Genomic DNA, 20485 nt, shown 5'->3' with positions numbered 1-20485 from the left:
ATGATAATTCAACATATGCTAATCAATAAATGTCATAGAGTATGTAAATAGAATCAAGAGAAAACATTGAATGATCACTTCAATTGATACGGAAAATACCTTTGATTGAAAAAAAAAAGCAGCCCTGTAGCTAGAGTTTTCCTGCCTGGCCCACAGTCAGGACAAATCTTTGTCACCCGCCAGTCCCACAGCCACTCAGACCCAACCAAGTAAACACAGAGACTTATATTGGTTACAAACTGTATGGCCGTGGCAGGCTTCTTACTAACTGTTCTTATAGCTTAAATTAATCCATTTCCACAAATCTATACCCTGCCATGCGGCTCATGGCTTACTGGCATCTCATCTTTTTATGCTGCTTGTCAGGGTGGCAGCTGGCAGTGACTCTTTCTGCCTTCCTGTTCTTTTATTTCTCCTCTCTGTTAGTCCCGCCTATACTTCCTGTCTAGACATGGGCCAATCAGTGTTTTATTTATTGACCAATCAGAGCAATTTGACATATAGACCATCCCCTAGCACAGCCAAGTGCAGACCATCTCAGACACCTGCACTCAGGCCCGTGGTCCTAATCATCCTCTATGCGGACCTGCTGGGTAAAGCCACGAGGAACCCAAGAACGGGCTCCCACAGGACATACAGAACATCCCACAGCACAGCCCTTAAAAACTAAGAATGTTCCTAAGCACAACAAAGGCTATTTAAAGAAAACATATAGCCAATATTATGGTACTGCATAGGGGATAACTGAAAGAATTACTTCTAGAATCAGAATCAGAACTGAGACCAGAGTGTCTACTATCTATTCCTTTTTAATACAGTGCTTAGGTACTTTGCCAGCACCATAAGGAAGAGAAAGGAAAACAAGAATGAAATACAGGGCAAGCAGAAATCAAATTATTCTTGCCTCTAGATGATATGGTTCTTTTGTGAGGTAAGACTACCACATGGATATTATTAAAGCCAAAATCAAAGATATTATTGCCAGCTGGCAGCTGCATGGGAAACTTGCCCAATTCATGCAACCCTTAGTCTTATAGCCCTTTGTCTTTCATGCTCCTCACCCATGAAGGGAATGGCCAGGAGCTTCTGGCCATCATAGCAGGTTAGCTGGTAGTTGTAAAAGACAGTCTCAAGGAGACTAAGGAGATTATGAGTCTTCTCAGAGAATGGCAGGGTCTGAGTTTTCCAATTATACAGATCACTGCTTGAAAAGAAGGCATAAACCATGAAAGTGACAGAGGTAGAAACTTTGGATCTTGGACCCTCTAGGGCCACCTCCCTTAGAGGGAGGATGGGGGCTTCCTTTGCTCCAGGGAAATTCCTCCCAGAATTCCTATAGCCATAGTCATTGAGGGACCTGAATTAGAAGAGACTATTACTACCCTCTCCGAAGCACTCCCAGGGGAAATATTTCCACCCCCACCCTGGGCATGGTTAGGGTCCACACTAGGGCACATGGAAGGGAAAAGTCAATTTCTTCTGGCAGGGCTGAGAGAACAGGCAGAGCTTTTTGTTTCTCCATGCAACTTGCCTGAACTAAGAGGATTTGGGTCCCCAAAAGAGGGCACGGATATTAAGCCAGGCTGGGTGGGTCTTGGGCCAGAGAAAGCCATATAAGGAAAGTGGTTGGGATGATTGGGGTCCAGATGGCCCAAACTGTCTGGTGGTTCAGAGATCCTTCACTGGGCCACCTGACTCCAAAGGAGGGCCAATTTCACAGAAGGTCTGTCATTTTCTTGAAGTGTTTTAACATGCACTTTGATGGTTTCTTGGAACTGTTCAATCCTCCTCCCATTCTAGATCTATTTCCCCAATCAACAGAACTGATAGAAACTCACAGAGAGAAACACAGTCAGACAAACAGTAAAGACAACCAGAAGCAGCCACACAGTCTTAAACAAGAGAATTCAGTTATGTTTTATGTGAATCCAGACACTGGAACTTGGTTTGCATCCAGCCTTTCCTAAATATTACATTCAGAAGGCATAATAAATAGACTTATCTCTGGAGAGAGGACAAATTCAGATGACTTTCTGTAATTTCCCATTTTAGAATCCTCTGAGGCATTAGGACTAGAGGTGGGAGAAGTTTTCAGGGCCTTGGAATGTCTCAGGCAGTGTAATCCCTAGGAACTGCTTCTTTTCTGTACTATTGTCCCAGAGGGCATCAGACCCCTAGTGTCCTGGCATCTCAGTCTCCAGGGATCTCGATGGGGCCTCTAGAATATTACAAAGTAAGCTCATCAAGACTACCACACAGACATTCTTAAAACCAAAAAGAAAGTCTTTATTGCCACATGGAAACTACATGCAAACTTGCCCGAATCATGTATCCTTGAGCCTTTACAGTCTATATGCAAAAAACAAAACAAAACAAAACAAAACAACAATAGCCCATCCTGGCTGTCACACTTGAGTTAGCAAGAAATGGAACTACAGAGCCCCTCCCTCCAAAAAAACAAAACAAAACGAAAAACAATATAAAACAAAACAACCCCCAAACAAACCAAGTTTAGTACATTTAGGGACTTTCCTGGAACTATAGACTATTTCTTTGATGGATTAAGTCTTTGTTCCCATTTGGTAGGTGTAAGGTCAGAATGGTGCCTCTAACATGGAGTCAGTTGGGCTAAGGTCTGGTGGCATGTTACAGTTCTTTACTTAATAATTCATGAAGTCTAATTCAGAAAAGATTCAAGTCTGACAAACACTTGCAGCAAAAGCAGCAGAATAGAAGATCAACATATGAAATCAGTAGCCTTTCTATGTAGCTTTTATGTATTTGCTGAACAAGAATTCATATAAACAATATAATTCATAATAACTACCAAAATACATAGAAATAAATTTAAATAGGGAAGTGAAAGACCTCTACAGTGAAAACCACAAAACACTGATGAAAGTAATTGAAGTAGACACAAAAAGATGGAAAGACTTTCTGTGTTCATGGATTGAAAGAATTAATCTTGTTAAAGTGGCTGTACTGCCCTAAGCCATTTGCAGGCAAATATAATCCCCATTGAATTACCAATGGCCTAATCACATTCTTCACAGAACCAGAAAGAGCAATTCTAAAGTTCACATGGAAGCACAAAAGATATCCAAAGCAACTGAATAAAAAGAACAAAAGCTAAAAGAATCAAAGTTCTTGATTTCAAATGACATATACCAGAGTCTCTTGGTAACCCCAAATAGTGTCATTTGGGTATAGAAAGACACACATACTAGTGGAACAGAATTGAGGACTGAGAAATAAACTCTTGAATTCACAACCAGCTTATTCTTGACAAAGATGCCGAGAATACACACTGGTGAAGCCTTTCGACAAATGGTGTTGAGAAAATTGGTATACACACATGGAAGGCAAAATGGACTTCTTCTCATTCCAGAAAAATCATATTAAAATGTACTACAAAGACTCAAAGACTTAAATGTTAAGACCTGAAATACTGGGAGAAAATATAAGGACAGTAAAATATTCATGCAGGTCTTGGTTTCGTGGCTAGTACTTGCAAGGCACAGACAAACAATTAAAAACTTAACAGATTATGTTCACCCAAACTGACAAGTTTCTGCTTGACAAAAGACAGAGCAGAGTGAAGGGATAACCTATAGAGTGGGAGAAAACATCTTCCACTCTTCAACTAACAGAAGGTTAACATCCAAAATATACAATTTAGCACACTCACACACTCAATCAACACACTCATACCAGAGACATCTACACATCCATACAATCACACACCAATACACCCTCACTCTCACACTAAGCACACTAACACACTCAGACACACCCACACATTCACAGACAAAGAAACACTCTTTCACACATTCACCTACATATTCACTCACACTCTCAGATGGATACACATTTACAATGCAGTCATACATGCTCACATGCTCTCATAGGCACCACACTCATGGGCACATTCTTCACACTCAGAGTCACTCATATACTGACAGGGAAACACGCATACCCACAATCATACTCATAAACACACTTGAACATGAACTTTTACCCACTCACTTGTAGTAACATTATAGCTAAAATTGTTTCCCTGGAGATACATAAACTATATATATATATATATATATATATATATATATATATATATATATATATATACCCTCATCCTAAGGTCTCAACAATGAAACCAGGTACAGTTCTACCAACTTTCACTCTGGGAAAACAAAGACTTTTTTATTAGACTTACTTATATAACAATGGGTGAGGTGTTATATGGGCAGGAACATGGGTGGGTTAAAAGCAGCCACACTGGAAAGTCTGTGTCCTGTGTGCATGTATGATGGTTCTCCTGTGGCTGTGTAGTTGGGTTCCCCTCCCTTAGCCCTTCTCCTTCTGTGCAGTTAAGCACCTCTCTGAGGCCTTGCACAGTTAGGGGAGGATTGTATACAAATGGTTGAGAGGAGTGGCTGGATCCTTGGCTGAGGGTCCCATGACCCTCCCTGGCACTCCTTTTATAAAGATCAACAAGCCCAGCTGTGATGATCTTTTATAAGCAGACACAGCTGATATGATAAAGATAGTGACATTTTGGCTTGGAGGATAGTCTTGTATCACCAACACATACTCACCACAGTATACAGTTGTAGCCACTTAAGCATAAGGCAATGTATGCTGATGCTATCTATGGACTGGTTGCCCTCTTCCAAATGTATGCTAAAATTGAATTGACATTGTGTCAGTAAAGTTGTGGAACTCTTGAGATTAGGCCATGAGAGCTCCTCCATTAGGAATAGATTAATGCAGAGATTGTGGGAAAGTGGATGTTAAGCCGTCTTTCCCATTGTGCCTTTTGTGTGTTCATTTTCCCTTTAACCATGGAGTGATACAGCATGTACTTCTTGTAAGACACTTGTGTAGTGTTGTGCTTCTCAGCCTCCAGAACCATTGGACAAATACATTTACATTTTTATACATCACATAACCCATTACTTGTTATAGTTTGTTTCTTGTTGGTATGATAAATACTATATCCAATAGCAACTAGGAGAAGAAAAGGATGATTTCATCCTACGACTTCCTGGTTGTAATTCATCATCAAGGAAATTCAGAGAAGGAACTCAAGCATGAACTGAAGCAGGAACTGTCCATGATAGAATATTGATTATAGGCCTGTTTCCCTGGCTTGTTCAGATAACTTTCTTGTACAGCTCATGTCTGTAAGCCTATGGACAGCAACACCCACAGTAGGTTAGGCCCACCTACATCAATTAGTAATTAAGACAATGCATCATAGACATGGTCACAAGTCAATTTGATTGCATCAATACTCCATTTGAGATTCTATCACATAACTGGGCTATGTCAAGTTGACAGCTGACGCTAACCAGGAGAACAGTGTAAAGTACCCAGTCGATAGCAGCAGACACAGGACTAAGGTCATTGGAAAGAGAATGGAACACTGGAATGGAGAAAGCAGTAGTGACAAAACTTGATAACTAGCAAGGGATGAGCTGCGGCAGAATTTGGGAGAGTGGGGATTTGAATCAAACACATCAAAGTTGAAATCTTGATTCTCCTAAGTAATAATTGTGAGACATTCAGGAAGCAATTAACTCAGTGTTATTGAACTTTGGTCTGTCTCCAAAATAATGATAATAGTGGCCATCTTGAGGTTTGTTGGTAAAGGTCTGAGAGATGATACAAAGTTCAGCAGAAGTATTAAGCACTCAAAGGAAGCCAGTGAGAATTTATAGGGAAGAAGAGTAGGAGGGCACTGAGAGCTGAGTTGTCTTAACAACGAAGGAACAGCATAGAGGCTGAGTAGAAACATACAGTTGTGTGTGGATGGGATGTTTCAGATATCAGCCTAATTTAAATCTGATTGCAGGGACAAGTACATTTTTTAAAGCAAGGGAGGCTTCTAGCAACCAGCCTACATTTTACAGCACTACTGGGCATCTGTGAAGGTCATTTATAGTTTTTACGAGTCTTGATAGATTTGGAACACTTTGTTTTGCACTTGAATACAAAATGCACCCCCCTCTAAGAAGTGCTGTGAAATACGACTGGAGAAATCCCTGATATTGTTTATACTGCGGCAGAGATGTGGAACATGACGAATGAGAGTAATAGCTGGTAACCAATATTAGATCATGATGACAAGGAAATTCATTGTGGGGAACTTTCCTATAAAGAACGGATAGTACTATCAATCCATTCTCACAGTCAGAAAGTTACTTTTTGAGAAATTATCCTTTCCACTTCTCCTTTGCCTTTTCATGGTGCTGTGATTTGATTTAATGCCTTCCTCTCCATGCCTGCTCTTGAGAAAAGTGCCTTTCACGTTTCTAATGCCACGACACTCATTGATGATCATTAATTCAGACTACTGGGGCCTGCTGCAGTTTTTATTAGGCATCGTGATAAATTTTATATTTGTGTATTTTTTGGATGGTGTTGTTTGCCTATGAAATAAGCAGGAGTTTCACAGTGGCTTTTGCCTATGGGTTCTTGCTAGTGTAATATAAGAGCTTTAAAATGGACTCCATCTAGCTTGGACCTCCCTGTCCCATTTATTTGTAGGGCTTTGCATGGCATTGGAATTGGAATAAATGTGATATGCTTGACAGCTGTAATCCCGCCCCCCCCTGCTTTTTTTTGCTTTTTATAACTTTTCCTTGTTTTGCAAATATAGACCAAGGCTCTTCACTGGTCCACGATTTTATTGTGGTAGTATTATTGATCCCTCAATCCCAGCTCAGAAGGGTGTGCTATTCATTTTATCTTTAGTACTCTTCTCCCCAGTCACAGAGATTGCTTTATAGATTGGTGTTTTCACTCATTCACTCAACAGTATTTACGGAATATCTACTGCATGTTAGGTACAGCTTTTTATTGTGGATATGATAGTGAGAAAAATAGAATCTTTGTGCTTATAGAGTTTTCTTTCCAGTTATGGAAAGCAATAAAAAAGTGAGCCAAAGAAATAAGATGTCAGGCAATGGCATAGCTATATTTTTTTTTCCGGTCACATAACTATTGTCTAAAGAGGGAGGAGCTTCTTTCCTTATCCTCGTAGCAGTAGACCTGGTCATATGACCTGTTTGCTAGTAGGATATAGAAAGATGTGGCAGTACAGAGAACTTTTAATGTTCCTCTGTGGCCTCTATTTAACAATATTTTTAAGTTAATCTTTAAGAATTTAACACAATCTATTTTGAACATATTCATTGCACCTCTACTAACTCTTCCCGTAACTGCTCTCTTCATTTTGCTACCTCATCCCACACAACTTTGATATTACTCCACCCCCTTTCTTCTTATTTTTCTTATCTTTTCTCATTGAATCCAGCTTGTGTTGCTTAGCCAGTCTTGGGAGTGGGGGCCTGTGCTGGTATGCGGTTGGCCTGATAGGGGTCACATCGTTAAAGAACACTGGGAATCCCATGGAAGAGGGAACTGAAAGATTATAGGAGTCAGAGGGGATGGAGGGCAGCAGGAGAACATGGCCCACTGAATCAACTAAGCAGGGTGCATATGGGCTCACAGAGACTAAAGTGGCAAGCACAGGGCCTGCTGGGGTCTGCGCCAGGTGTACATGTTGTAGCTTGATATTTTTCTACGACTACTAACTGTGGGAGGGGTTGTGTCTTTGATTCTTTTGCCTGTTCTTGGGACTCTTTTCCTCCTGTTGGGTTGCCTTGTTTAGCCTCAGTGTGAGGGCGTTTGCCTGGTTGTCTTATTGTATTTTGTTTTGTCATAGTATTTGGTTGCTGCCTCTTGGAGACCTGCTCTTTTCTGAAGGGAGAGAGAGGGAGAGTGGATCTGATGGGGGAGCTGGGAGGAGTGGAGGGAGGGGAAACTGTGATTGGGATGTGTTATATGAGAGAAGAATCTATTTTCAATTAAAAAGAGAAAGAAACCCCACTCTCCTTCTCCCAGCAATTATCAGCTCATCAACTAGTGAGACTTTGTGTCTACGCTGCTGTTTTGCCTTTTGCATTAGATCACCGTATTCTAGGTATGTGGTCGGATGACAGCAGACTGATATATGGAAGAGTACCAGCTGCATCTGAGAGTCCAGCCTAGCCCAGCAAAGCTAAGCTCAGTAAAATGTCAAACTACTTGTGTAACTGGGAATAAGAAGTATACTTATTTTTGTGGCCTCCTGTGTTTAGGGCATATTTATTACCCAGATGCATTGCAGCAAAACCTTACAAATGTACTCAGTGAATACAGTTGTCTGAAAAGGACAATTGCTGTGCAAGATATTGAGGTGAGAAGCAAAAGAAATAGTTTTCAGTCTGTCCGTTTTCAGAGGAAAATAGTAATAAGAGGCAAATTAACAGCAATGACAAAGTTTTTTTTTAAAAAACTTTTTAGTCCACTTTTAAAAACATTTATGTATTGCTCTCTAGTCTTGAAGTTTTAGGAGACTAATGTGCTATCTACTGTGCTAAGGAAGCAGGTAGTCTTTTAAAACTTCATTTACTTTGCAAACTGTGGTCAGTCGTACACCACTGTATTACCATTTATGCATATTTTCAAATTGACTCATTTTTCTTGTGTTTCTTAAACCTAAGGGACCAGAATTGTAAGAAGTGTGTGTGTGTGTGTGTGTGTGTGTGTGTGTGTGTGTGTGTGTGCAGAAAGCTGGCAAAGCCACAGAAAGAAGTGGCCTGGCTTTCTTAGTTACCAGGTAGATGGAAGCAAGTCAAAGATCAGGAATGATTTCCTGTGTGATAGTCAGCTTCCTATCCCTGTGAGAATATATCTCAAACAATCAGCTTAAAAGGAAGGGAATTACTTTTGGCCACAGTTTCAAAGGTTTTACTGCTCAGCACCATTGCTTCGAGGCAGGTGGTGAGGCAGAATGTCAACATGAGATCTGGGAGCATATGCTGGAGTACAGCTGCTAGGATGAAGCAAAGAAAGAGAGGCGGAGAGGCCAAGGTTTCAATGTCCCCTTCAAGGACAGATCCCCAGTGACCTTACTTCCTTTCCTTAGACTCCCCCTAATGGTTGCTAATAGGGCACAGACTGGCAAACAAGTCTTGAGCACATGGAGTGTGTGGGAAATTTAAATACCCAAATGTATAACATCTTTCAGACTTTTTTCTGAGCAAGATATGAGCTTCATTTGTGTCAGGGTCATTTTCAAGCTCATTTATTAGAGAACTCAGCATCAAAATTTTAACCAAGGGGCTAGAGAGATGACTTAATGATTAAGAGTACTTGATGCTCTTCTAAGCATCTGGGTTTGGTTCCCAGCATCCACATGGCAGCAATGTGAGAACTTCACATACATCGGCTACTATGACTGATAAGTGTGCCACACATTTAGGAGACTAACTCTACTGCTTGGATAGACTGAGGAAACGCCGGGAAAATGATATGTCCTTTCCTATTCTGAGATCCTTGTTGATGGTCAATTTGAGTATTCTTTTTTCTTTTAGAATGTTTATCCCCTGTAGTTGAAATGTCAGTGTTGTAGAATATTCCTTTACACTGTGTGAAGATGTATCACTGTGATTGGTTTAATAAAGTGCTGAGTGGTCAATAGCTAGGCAGGAGGAGGTTAGGCAGGACTTCTGAGGACAGAGAGGAGTCGGAGAGGAAGAAAGGCAGGGTTGCCAGCTAGATGTGGAGAAAGTAGCATGAACAGTATGGAGAGATGAGGTAACGAGCCACGTGACAGAATATAGATTAAAATAAATGGGCTAATTTAAGTTATAAGAGCCAGTGGGACAAGCTTAAGCTATGGCTGTGTCATTATTTGTCATACAGAGAAATACTTGCTATATGTCACTAACCTTGAAATACTACCAAACCTTGTCAGTATTTATTTTGATCCCCAGGAGAACAGTCAAAACACACAACATTATTAATAACAAAGTGTGGGTAAGAGATAAGCAGGACACATACCTCCTCATAAGGCAAGTCACTTAGTTCAACATGTCCATCACTATCATTCAAAACTCATTTGTTTTGATGCCCAAGCTGTGGCCACCCACCACCTATAACCCAAGTCCAGGGGAAGCCCTAGAAGGATTTTCCCAGCTCTCCCCTGCTGTCTCCTTTGTATTCATTTTGCTACTTTCAGTAAAGCACCTAAGTGGAGGAGTTAAAAATTGGGAGTATCTTTATGTAGCATATGTGATATATTAGTTAGGGTAAGTAATGTTGACTTCTATGACACAACACCAAAGTCCTTTCTAATGTTCATAGTTAGAGGCAGTCTTCTTTTTCTTTTACAGTCACTCTTGATGTCTTACAGCCTTGAATCCTTTGCTCTAAGCAGGTGGGTGGGTAATAGAAGATCATGTGTGGGAGTTTTCACAGTGATTCTGTGGTAAACATTTTTGCAAAATTCTGTCTTTTGACAAATGCAGGCACACGACCAAGAGCTTTTAGATGGTGTCATGAGTTCTTCCCACAGTTCCCTGTTTTATGAAGGGTTTCTGGCACTGCCTAAGTCCTGTGGGACCTTTTTCCAGCTGTCCTGTTGTTCATGAGGCCTCTCCAACATTTAATTCTCATTACAAAGCTGTTGATGGGACCCATTGGACTAAGCCTTGGTGGAGTCAGTCATGATATGGAAAATGCTTTCATTATTTTACTAGAAATGATTTTCTGTGATGTTTCCCCCCCCATAGTCCTGGGAAAAAGCCCAGGGCTTTACACATGCTAGGCAGATATTTTACCACAGAGCTATATCTCTAACTCCAAAAGGATGTCAAGAACTTGGTGTGGGCCAATTACAATAAGCTTCTACCTAAAGATGGCACCATGCTGAAAATCTTTTTTGTGCATATGTCCTAGCACCGGTCTTTATCATGAAAATGAGTTTATATATTGGTAGTTTGTATGGAATTCAGTGTCTGGTGTGGAAAGTCTTATGGATGTTTATTTTCCCTATAGGTTGTTTAAATTTTAGAATTTCTCAAAGTTCAAAAGTATGAGGGCACTCTGGGGGTTAAAGGCCTTTGGGTCTGTCATACCTATACTAGTTGGTATTTTCTGAGTCATCAGTGCTGCCTGACCTCTAGAGATGCCTCTGTCCTGAGAGTAAAGAAATAGAGCACTGAGCATGTGTGCCATTTGATACCTCTTTCCAGGATGGCACCCCCTTACTTTCTCTCTTGTTTCAGTCTCTTTACTTTCTCATTACATCATTATTCCTCTTACCAGGTAGCTTCATGGCCAAGGACACAGGGCCAAGGATCAGCTGACGGCTTAGTTGTCTGATTTTACCAAGTTTGTTACTGTTTGCTCTGCAGCTTGAGTCTTGGTTTTCCTATCTGTTCATTCACCTTCTGTGTGGCTTGTCCAAATTAAATGAGTCAACACATGTTAACTGTTTAGAATGTATCAGAATGTGGCAGAGTGATGACCAGGTCCTCGACTCACTGTGACAGCTCTCTATTGGCTGAGATTTGTCTTAGGTGCACCACTGCTCTGCCATCATCTCAAAGATTCACAGAGTAAAGTACCCAGAGACGTAGTTCTCAGAGTAAGCCCAGAAGCTGGAATTTTCCTCCCCAAATGCATCCTTACTCCATTTCTGCTGCTGTAACAGAATACCTGAGGTTGGATTATTTATAAGGAAGAGAGATTTATTTTACAGTTCTGGAGGCTTTTGAGTCCAAGGTTGAACAGTGTCAAGGGGAAAGAACATTCTTGCCATGTCATCCTATAAGAAAGACAGCAAGAGATGAGTACACTTAATAACTGTCCTAGTTTTGTCCAGTTGCTGTGACAAAACACCCTGATAAAGCAATGTGGGGGAGAAAAGGTTCATTTTAGCTCCCAGTTCTATGTTTAGCTCATCATAGCAGTTACACACAACAGCAGAAAGTTGGGGTGTTGACCACATCCATAATCAGAAATAGAGTGCTCTGAATACATGTGCGGTAGTTCTCAGCTTGCTTTATCTACCCTTACACAGTTTAGGATCTTCTACCTAGGGGATGGTGTAACTCTCAGTGGGCACATTTTTCTACCTCATTTAATTCAGATAATCTCCTGTAGACATACCCACAGACAGTCTAGGCAGTCCCTCATGGAGACTCTCTAGGCTGAATCAAGTTGAAAATTAAAATGAACTATCACAGCAAGCCCATTCTCTTAGTAACTACCCTTGGGACATTAAAGAATAGGCACTTCCTCATTGGGAAATTGTGCTGTTGATAATAATAATAATTATGAGAACATGGCAAGGCTTGGTGATACACTCATGTAATCCCAGCATCTCAGCACTTGAAAGGATAATTGCAAGTTCCAGGCCAGTTTGGCTACACAGCAATAATTAGTCTCCCCCCTCCCCACATCAACCCAATAATAAATATTCATTATTGAAGTTTAACTATATGCCAGAATCTACACAAGTACTTAAAAATCTATGTCATCTAATCTCTTCATAACTCTATAAAAATTAGAAATTGTGGTGCCCCCAAATTATAGATAAGAAAGCTAAGACCAATGATTATGTAGTTTGTCCAAGGCTCATAGATAGTAGAAGAGTTAAGGTTTTTAAAAAAATAAAAAAAAAATATTTTGAGACAGGGTTTCTCTGTGTAGCCCAGGCTGTCTTGGAACTCACTGTGTAGACCAGGCGGCTTTAAACTCAGGAATCCACCCGCCTCTGCCTCCTGAGTGCTTGGATTAAAGGTGTGCACCACCACCACTACCGCTACTCAGTAACTCAGTAACTTAGTGTTTTAAAAACTGTCTTTTTAGATTTGTCTGTCTGTCTATCTATCTGTCTGTCTGTCTGTCTGTCTATCTATCTATCTATCATCTATCTATCTATATGTATGGCTGTGTAGCATGTGCATGCAGTACCCAAGGAGGCCAGAAAAGGGAGACGGAACCTTTGGAACTGGAGTTACCACCATGTGGCTGCCAGGAACTGAGCTCAGGACCTCTATCTGCAAGAGCAATAAATGCTCTTAACCCCTAAAGTACTTCCCAGCATAGTTATGACTTAACCCTCTGATTGTCTGCTCGCTCTTAACTGCTGTTGGTGCCATCTTGAAGTGGGTAGCACTTGTAAAACATAGAAGTTCTTGGTCTCTTAAAAGTCATTTCAGCCTTTTATACTCCTTGCTATCAGTGTACAGCATCTACTGTACAATATCAAGAGACCAAAATCACTCTAGAAATATCTAGCTGAACACAAGAATCTAGGAATTTGGTTACATGGTGTTGTTCTACATGGAAATAGCTGAGGTAAGGAACTTAAGAAGCAATCATCTCCTTAGGACCAAAATCTAGTACAGAAATCTCCATACTGGGGTTGGGGCTGATGCTTGCTGCTGTCTGGCTAGTGTTCAGACTCTCAGATTGTCTTATGTCAGGTACTTAGCCTGCTGAGAAATTCCAAATGAGCCCATAGTTTGTGTGTGTGTGTGTGTGTGTGTGTGTGTGTGTGTATCTCCATGTGTCCATCTTTTTCCCTTTTCATTGGACCTTCAACATCTCCCAGTGGAGGCCCAACTCCCTGGAGTCCAGTCAATAAATGTCCCTGGGAGATCAATTGCAGGTTTCCAGCCTTACATTGCACAGCAGAATGGAGGAGGTAGGTCTGGGCTGAGGTGATGGGTAATACCAACTATTTCCATGGTTAAAGTCTGGTCCAGTAGGACACAATGGCTTTGGAGGTCTACATGGGCTGCTTTCTGATAAGAGATTAGACCTGGCCTGTGTAACTGAAGAGAGATTTACTTTCCCCAGCAAGCACGGTGCATTCAGATAACTCTTTGTGTGTGTGTGTGTGTGTGTGTGTGTGTGTGTGTGTGTGTGTGTGTGTGTGTGTAACGATTGGCATGATTTTAGGGCATGAAGCCAACTGCAGTCTTTCAATACCCGACAGTCGCCTTCTGTGTGATCTTAAAAGGAGGAAGGCACATCAGCCTTCAGGGTCACTTCCAGGAGTCATTAAAGCTATTGAGCATTTTTCCTTTTAGCTACACATCGTTCTAGTCGAAGTGTAAGAAAATCTGTGGCTGCCCTGGCACCATGTCTAATTTCCTGGGAGACTTTCCTTCTCCTTGAATTACCCATTTATTCTTGTGAGAAAATGCTTTGGGGTGGAGGAAGAGCCTGGCATCCTGTAGAGGAGAAGAGAGAGCCTGCAATTTGAAATGCTGAGTGGCAATTTCGCTTTCGCTAGGGTTGTCACCGGACTGATGAATGGTCCCCCTGTGGCATGCTAGTGATGTTAAAATCTCCCTCAGGTCCCAGTCCAGGCTTGCTTCGCCCAAGTGCACGCAGGAACGCTAGGTGGCACTGTGGTGTTAAAGGATCCAAGGAGTGCGCGAGCATTGAGGAAAAGAGAATTTATGGAGAAAGCAGGGACTTGGGGAAAGCAAGAGGCTTGGAGAGGCAGGGAAAAACGAATGTGCATCCCCATTCAGTGCCCTTCCAGTTCAGGTGAGCATTTTCCTTTTCAGATTTGGGCATGCATAGGAAATCCAGTTACAGATGCAAACTACATTTGACTCTTTCAAATCAAAGCGGGCCATGTATTAGAGGCATCCAGCTGACTGGATGTGCTGGGTGTATCCTAGCAATAGAAACTTGGCTTCTCTCCTCTCTCTGTTTTTGTCTCACGTTTCTTCTTTTCCTCTTCACCATTCCCACACTCTTTCATCTTAATTGTGTAGCTCCCTCTTTTTACTATCCATCCAGTTCAATTTAGTAATTTTGGAATCAGCTTGCTGATAGGGTAGAGGTTTTTTTTTTTTTTTTTTTTTTTTTTTTTTTTTTTTTTTTTTTGTTTATTTGTTTTCCTCCAGTAATATGATGGGAGAGAGGGGATAAAAGTAACATTCTTTAGGCAAATGGTTTAACCCTCTGGGGTCGAGCTACCCTTTTACAGGGGTCACATATCAGATATCTTTCATATCAGATACTTACGTTATGATTTATAACAATAAAACTTACAGTTATGAAGTAGCAACAAAAATAATTTTATGTTTAGGGTCACCACAACATGAGGAATTGTGTTAAAGTTTCACGGCATTAGAAAGGTTGAGAACCACTGTTATAGGCACTAGATAAACATTCACTGAGGAGCATCTACTGGGTGCTGGGAGCCAAGTGTTGGAACTTGGGTTCTGTGAGGCACGGCCTGTGTTACTGACAGAAACAAGAGCATTAAGAAGCGCCTGTGGTCCTGCATGTCTTTCATGCCCTTGCGACTGAACACCAATGCATCACTCCCAGAGTTTACACGACTTCCTCCGATGTTCTCGTGGCTCTGAACTCAGCCTCTTGACTGAGATCTAGATTCTCCTATTTCCAGTCATGTGATAACTCCAATTTGTTCTTCTCTCATGTATATCATCCTGACCACAGTTTGTTGTGTATTTCTTATATGAGAAAATGGGGTAGCTATTCCCACCTCACAGTGTAGTCTTGAAAACTAATGAGAGTATTCATGTCAACGTTGAGAATGATAACTGGCATATAGCAAGTACAGAAAATGTCAGCTTCCATCATTGTCCTCACTACCTTCAAAATATTAATGAGAAAGACAGATGCTTGCTTTTAAAGATGTAGAATAGTATTTTCTGTACTTCCATTGCCCCCAGATAGGCTGCTGAGGAGTGTACCAGGGTAAGAGGGAACACTTATTTTCACTTGTAGTTATGAGAGAGGATTTCATGGCTGAACACTTTCTTTGCTCCAGGAAATCAGAAGTGACTTCTGAACTCAAGAGGGTCATGTACTCTGCAACACAATTTAAAGAGTTTTTCAGGTGCTATTGGTACCCTGTGTAGATCTTGTTGGGGTCCTGGAGAAGTCTCATAAAAGACCATCATCTACATATGCAGTCAGCAAGATCATTTATTATTCTAGTATGCTGGGACCTGCCATCCCACACAAAGGCAAGATGATGAAGACCTGGAGAGGGATGTGTGGGTTCCTTTAAAGCATAGCCAAAGGGAGGTTCTAAGGCAGTTAGGTCACTTTAGATAGAATTGGCTCAAGTGAGTGGCAATCATATTAGTATGTTCTAATTGGCTAGGTCTAGTTAGGACCTAGTCAGGGCTACAGTCTTCCCATTTTTGGGCAGACTTGGACAAGTCATAGGCTTTGTCCTTATTTGGTTATCATCTTGAGCTGTTTCTGGCTCGGGCCTGGACTGCATATACCAGGCCTCCTTGTCCTTGCTGTTGAGGGTGTTGGAGATTGATTGTCCTTTGTGGCTCTTCCTCAGAAACTGTCTGTCCAGGCTCAGGCCTGAAATTGAGGACTGATCTCTGAGAGAAGACTAAGTAGCCTGCTATTGCCTCTGCTCAGTCCTCCCAATCTCATTACCTTGCTGGGCCTCTCCTCCTCTCATAGCCCAGCTGCTGTGGGTGCTGGTGCCAGTGGTTCATAACTAGCCCTTCTTTCCTGACTGTTCTTGACATATGGCAGCGTCCTCTACCACCAAACACAGAGATTGCCCTCAGCCATGACTGACAGATGCAGTGCAGCTCTCTCCTCTTCTGCATGGTCCAAGTTACACTGTGCTCTATACTTCTGAGCTCCTCTTGTTTTCAGATAGAGATTAGCCTGGAAAGCATCTCAGCTTTTCCCTTGGACTGCGCACCCTCCCTTATATCCCTGAGAATATTTCAGTGCGTCACTTGCACAAGAATCCCCATCTCAGCTTCTGCTTGAGGGAACCTGATCTGACAGAGGAGAACATAGAGAGAAAGGCACTAAAATAGGCTACAGAACACAAGTGAGAAGATTAGGAAGGATGGGCAGCTGCACTGCAGCCCAGCTCTTCCATTCCCGCTGTCTCTGCTGTTTCTGTTCTCTGTTCACACTGTCATCTTGTGACACCCTGGTTAGTTCTGTACTTTTAGTATCAGTTTTAGAAGGATCTCACTGACAGGAAGGGGCATTTGTGGTTACCTTGGGTCAATCTGACTTCACAGCAGAGTTTTCCTCTTGTACTGTAGGAAGATTTCTACACAGAGCTGATGCTTAATAAGGCTGCTGAGGAGGGCTGGTTAATGCACTAGGGTTGGGAGGCCCGTATCCTAGCAGACAGTTTCTTTAGAATGGGCTAGGTAGATAAGAAAGTGCAGAATCACCTTTTGGTGTTTAATTTAGCAGCCCATAGCCCATTTTAATTATTCTGAAATAATTATCTCTGGCACACAGCTGGGCTTGTCTTCCTGTGACTTGTGAGTCACTCTGGCATGTATGAATAAATCAAGAATGTTGAAAGGAAGGGCTGGGGCCAAACGACATGTAAAGAGGCTCAATGGGAGAGGCTCGGAAAATGACACACTTCGGGCCTCAAAGAGGAGATTGATTGGAGACATTATGTCTTTTTGTCAGAAGCCAACAGTACCAGCTATGGAGATGAGAAATAAATGGGCCTCAAGGCTATTTGAGGGTAAGGAATGTCAGTGCCAAGTGAGGGTTTAATGGAACAGGCAGGCATCAAGGGGTGGGCCTTATAGATTTGTGATCAAGAGCATACGAGTAGGCAGATGGATGTGAAGTGAATTGGAATCTGTATTCTGCCCCTGTTTTCTTTTCCAGTTCCTCAGAGAAAATAATTTTATCTTTCAAATTATCAATGTTCCTAAATGTATTATAAAATTAGAGTCTTTGTTTCTGGTGCTATATCACCGTCTTCCCATGTGCATACCGAATTCCCCTGCTGCTGCTAAAGGCTAAAGAATAAAGTGGGCACAGAGCACTCTCTGCCCCATGTATTATCTTTTTGCAGACATTACTAACCAAGCGTAACTTACTTTATAGTTGAGTCTGCGCTAGAATACTTTTTAAATGGCACTTTAGCAGCTATCCCCTGAAAGTGGTCTTCCCTAAAATCTTGTAGATACAAGTGACACTAAATGGACTGAGCAGGTTATATTTGTATATTTCTGCATTTATATACATGTAACAATAATAATTAAAGAAAAGGAGGCCATGATTTTGAGAAGAACAATGGAGTCATGGGAGGGATAAATGGAGGAAATAGAAGGAGAAAATGATGTAATTTTTAAGCTTAAAAACATATGAAGTGATATTCCAGAGTTTTAAGACACAGAGATGGATCATTAAGAGCTGGATTATTTTGGGCACCATTCTGCTCATTCAATGCTCTGCATTCAATCAAGAATGTAGTCTGTGAAGTTGGAGCTGCTTATGATAGGGTTGATATAAACCATCACACACACACACACACACACACACACACACACACACACACACACACACACCTCAAGATGCATGATGAATAAGTTAGTTATGCAATTATGAAGGATGAGAAGACCCACCATCTGCTCTCTGTAAGCTGGAAACTAACAGTGAGGATGCACACTCTTGTCTCTGATATTCTTGGTCCTTCTGTTTGTTTTTTTTTCATCAGGTCTAATCCTAACGTACTGATTCCTATACAGAACCAGATGCCTCCATTCTGAGAATGGGATCATTAGCTTTTGCTCTTATAGAATGTATTGAGAGTTGAAAGTTTCTCTCAGAAGTGGAGGCTTTTACACTTCCCTGTCACCTTATTTATGGACTCTGGCTGTTAAGAGTTCTCAGTGGTTTCCCTGACTAGCTTGGAAATATGCTAGTCATAGCTGGTCTGACTCTGCTATGAGTAATGAAGCTTGCATTGTTCTTAAAGACCTATTTACCCTTTAAATTATTTAGCTAATATACTTTCATAGCATTAAAACTGGAAAATATGGCTAAACCAAATACAAATTTCACTGTTCAAATATGATTATTATGTTAGACTTTTCTGTACATATGCATATATTTAATATATTTTATGAACATGCTCTAATGAGTGTATTTATATATTTTCAAATGTTATCCCTTCTTGTCTAAAATACTGATATTATGATTTGATCTGTTCTTCTGCTTAGACTCTTGTTTAGGTCCATTACATTTATTGAACATCTGTTTTATGCTAGGTGCTTAGAGTCTTTGTCTTTATAGAGTTAACAAGATGGTAGATATAAACAGATATGATCTGATATATTATTAATTATATATATATATATAACATGATATTGTTATACTGCTAATTGTATGCACAATATATTGAGATATTACTAATTTTGATATGTCTTCACAAACTTTAATCTAGATATACACATTGCTTTACAGTTGTATGCCTAAGTTGTATGCTGAGCTGAGTCTAGAAGGAGGAGAAAGGACTCTTTAAGTAGAAGACCACTTGTAACTTGTGTGGATTCATGGGCTTGTGTAGGAACATGTCTTGTTGGAAGTTAGGGTGTCCAGACAAGTGAGTACTTTGATGGTTTCATTTTACATGCCATCTTAACTGGGCCATAGCATAACCAGAGTGTGTGTGTGTGTGTGTGTGTGTGTGTGTGTGTGTGTGTGTGTGTGTGAGAGAGAGAGAGAGAGAGAGAGAGAGAGAGAGAGAGGAGGCGGCGGGGGTGGGGGAGAGTTTGTGGGTGAGTTTAACATTTCAATCAATGGAGTCAGTAGAGTAGATTGCCCTCCCTGGTGAGAGCGAACATCACCCAATCCATTGAAGGATCCAGCAGAATGAAAGGGGGCATACATCTCCTTTCATTCTCATGAATGAGACAGACAGTAAATCTCTTTTTATCCTGACACTGGAATTTGTACTGTTAGGTCTTTGGACTTAAACTGACTATACCACTGATTTTCTGGGTTTCAAGCTTACAGATAGAAGATGGGTTTCTCCTCCTTCATAATTGCATAAGTAGTTTATTCATAGTGAATCTTGAGGTATGTATGTTTGCATACATGTATAATATCTGTCTGTATATGTATCTATCTCTACCTATAAAATATATTTTCTGTCCTTATAGTAATAGTACTTATCTACCTACTTACCATCTATCATCTCTCTTCTATTTATCTGTCTATCTATCTGTCTGTTTGTCTGCATCTATATCATCATCTACCTACCTACCTACCTACCTACTTGTCATCTATCTACTCACCCATCTGTCAATAATCTCTCACCCATCTCTCTTATGTTGTTTTTATTTCTCTGTGAAACCTGGGTAATACAGGAGAAAGGGAAATGGAGTTGTATGCATTTTGTACGTGACTGTGTCCCCTGTTCCATAGTCATCACCTCCTTGCTATTTGATGAGTGAGTCAGCTGTTCCACACCTGTTTGCCACCTCCTTTGTGATCCTCTGACTCAACATAACAGGAGTGTAGGAGCCAGGTTTGATATACACAGGCTGCCTGCGTGGCGGATGCTGTGTTTCTTCTATAGCCTTTGGACTTTCCTTTATCGTGCACATAAGGAAGACTTCCAACAGGCAACTTGTGCTTTGATTTTCCTGTGGGCTGCTTTGATGATTTTAACACACTTGACCCAGTGTGAGAACTAACGATTCCTCAGAACAGCAATTATCCAGTATTTTCCATGAATGGTTTATAAGCACCATGGCTTCTTTCTCTTTGGAAGTTAACCTACAGGTACCTCGAACCCCAGAATTTTCTGGCCATTTTAGTCCCCAGTTATATGTGATAGTAA

Source organism: Peromyscus leucopus, chromosome X (genome assembly GCF_004664715.2).
Source record: "Peromyscus leucopus breed LL Stock chromosome X, UCI_PerLeu_2.1, whole genome shotgun sequence".
NCBI classification, from domain to species: Eukaryota; Metazoa; Chordata; class Mammalia; order Rodentia; family Cricetidae; genus Peromyscus; species Peromyscus leucopus.
This window is presented reverse-complemented; position numbering follows the sequence as displayed.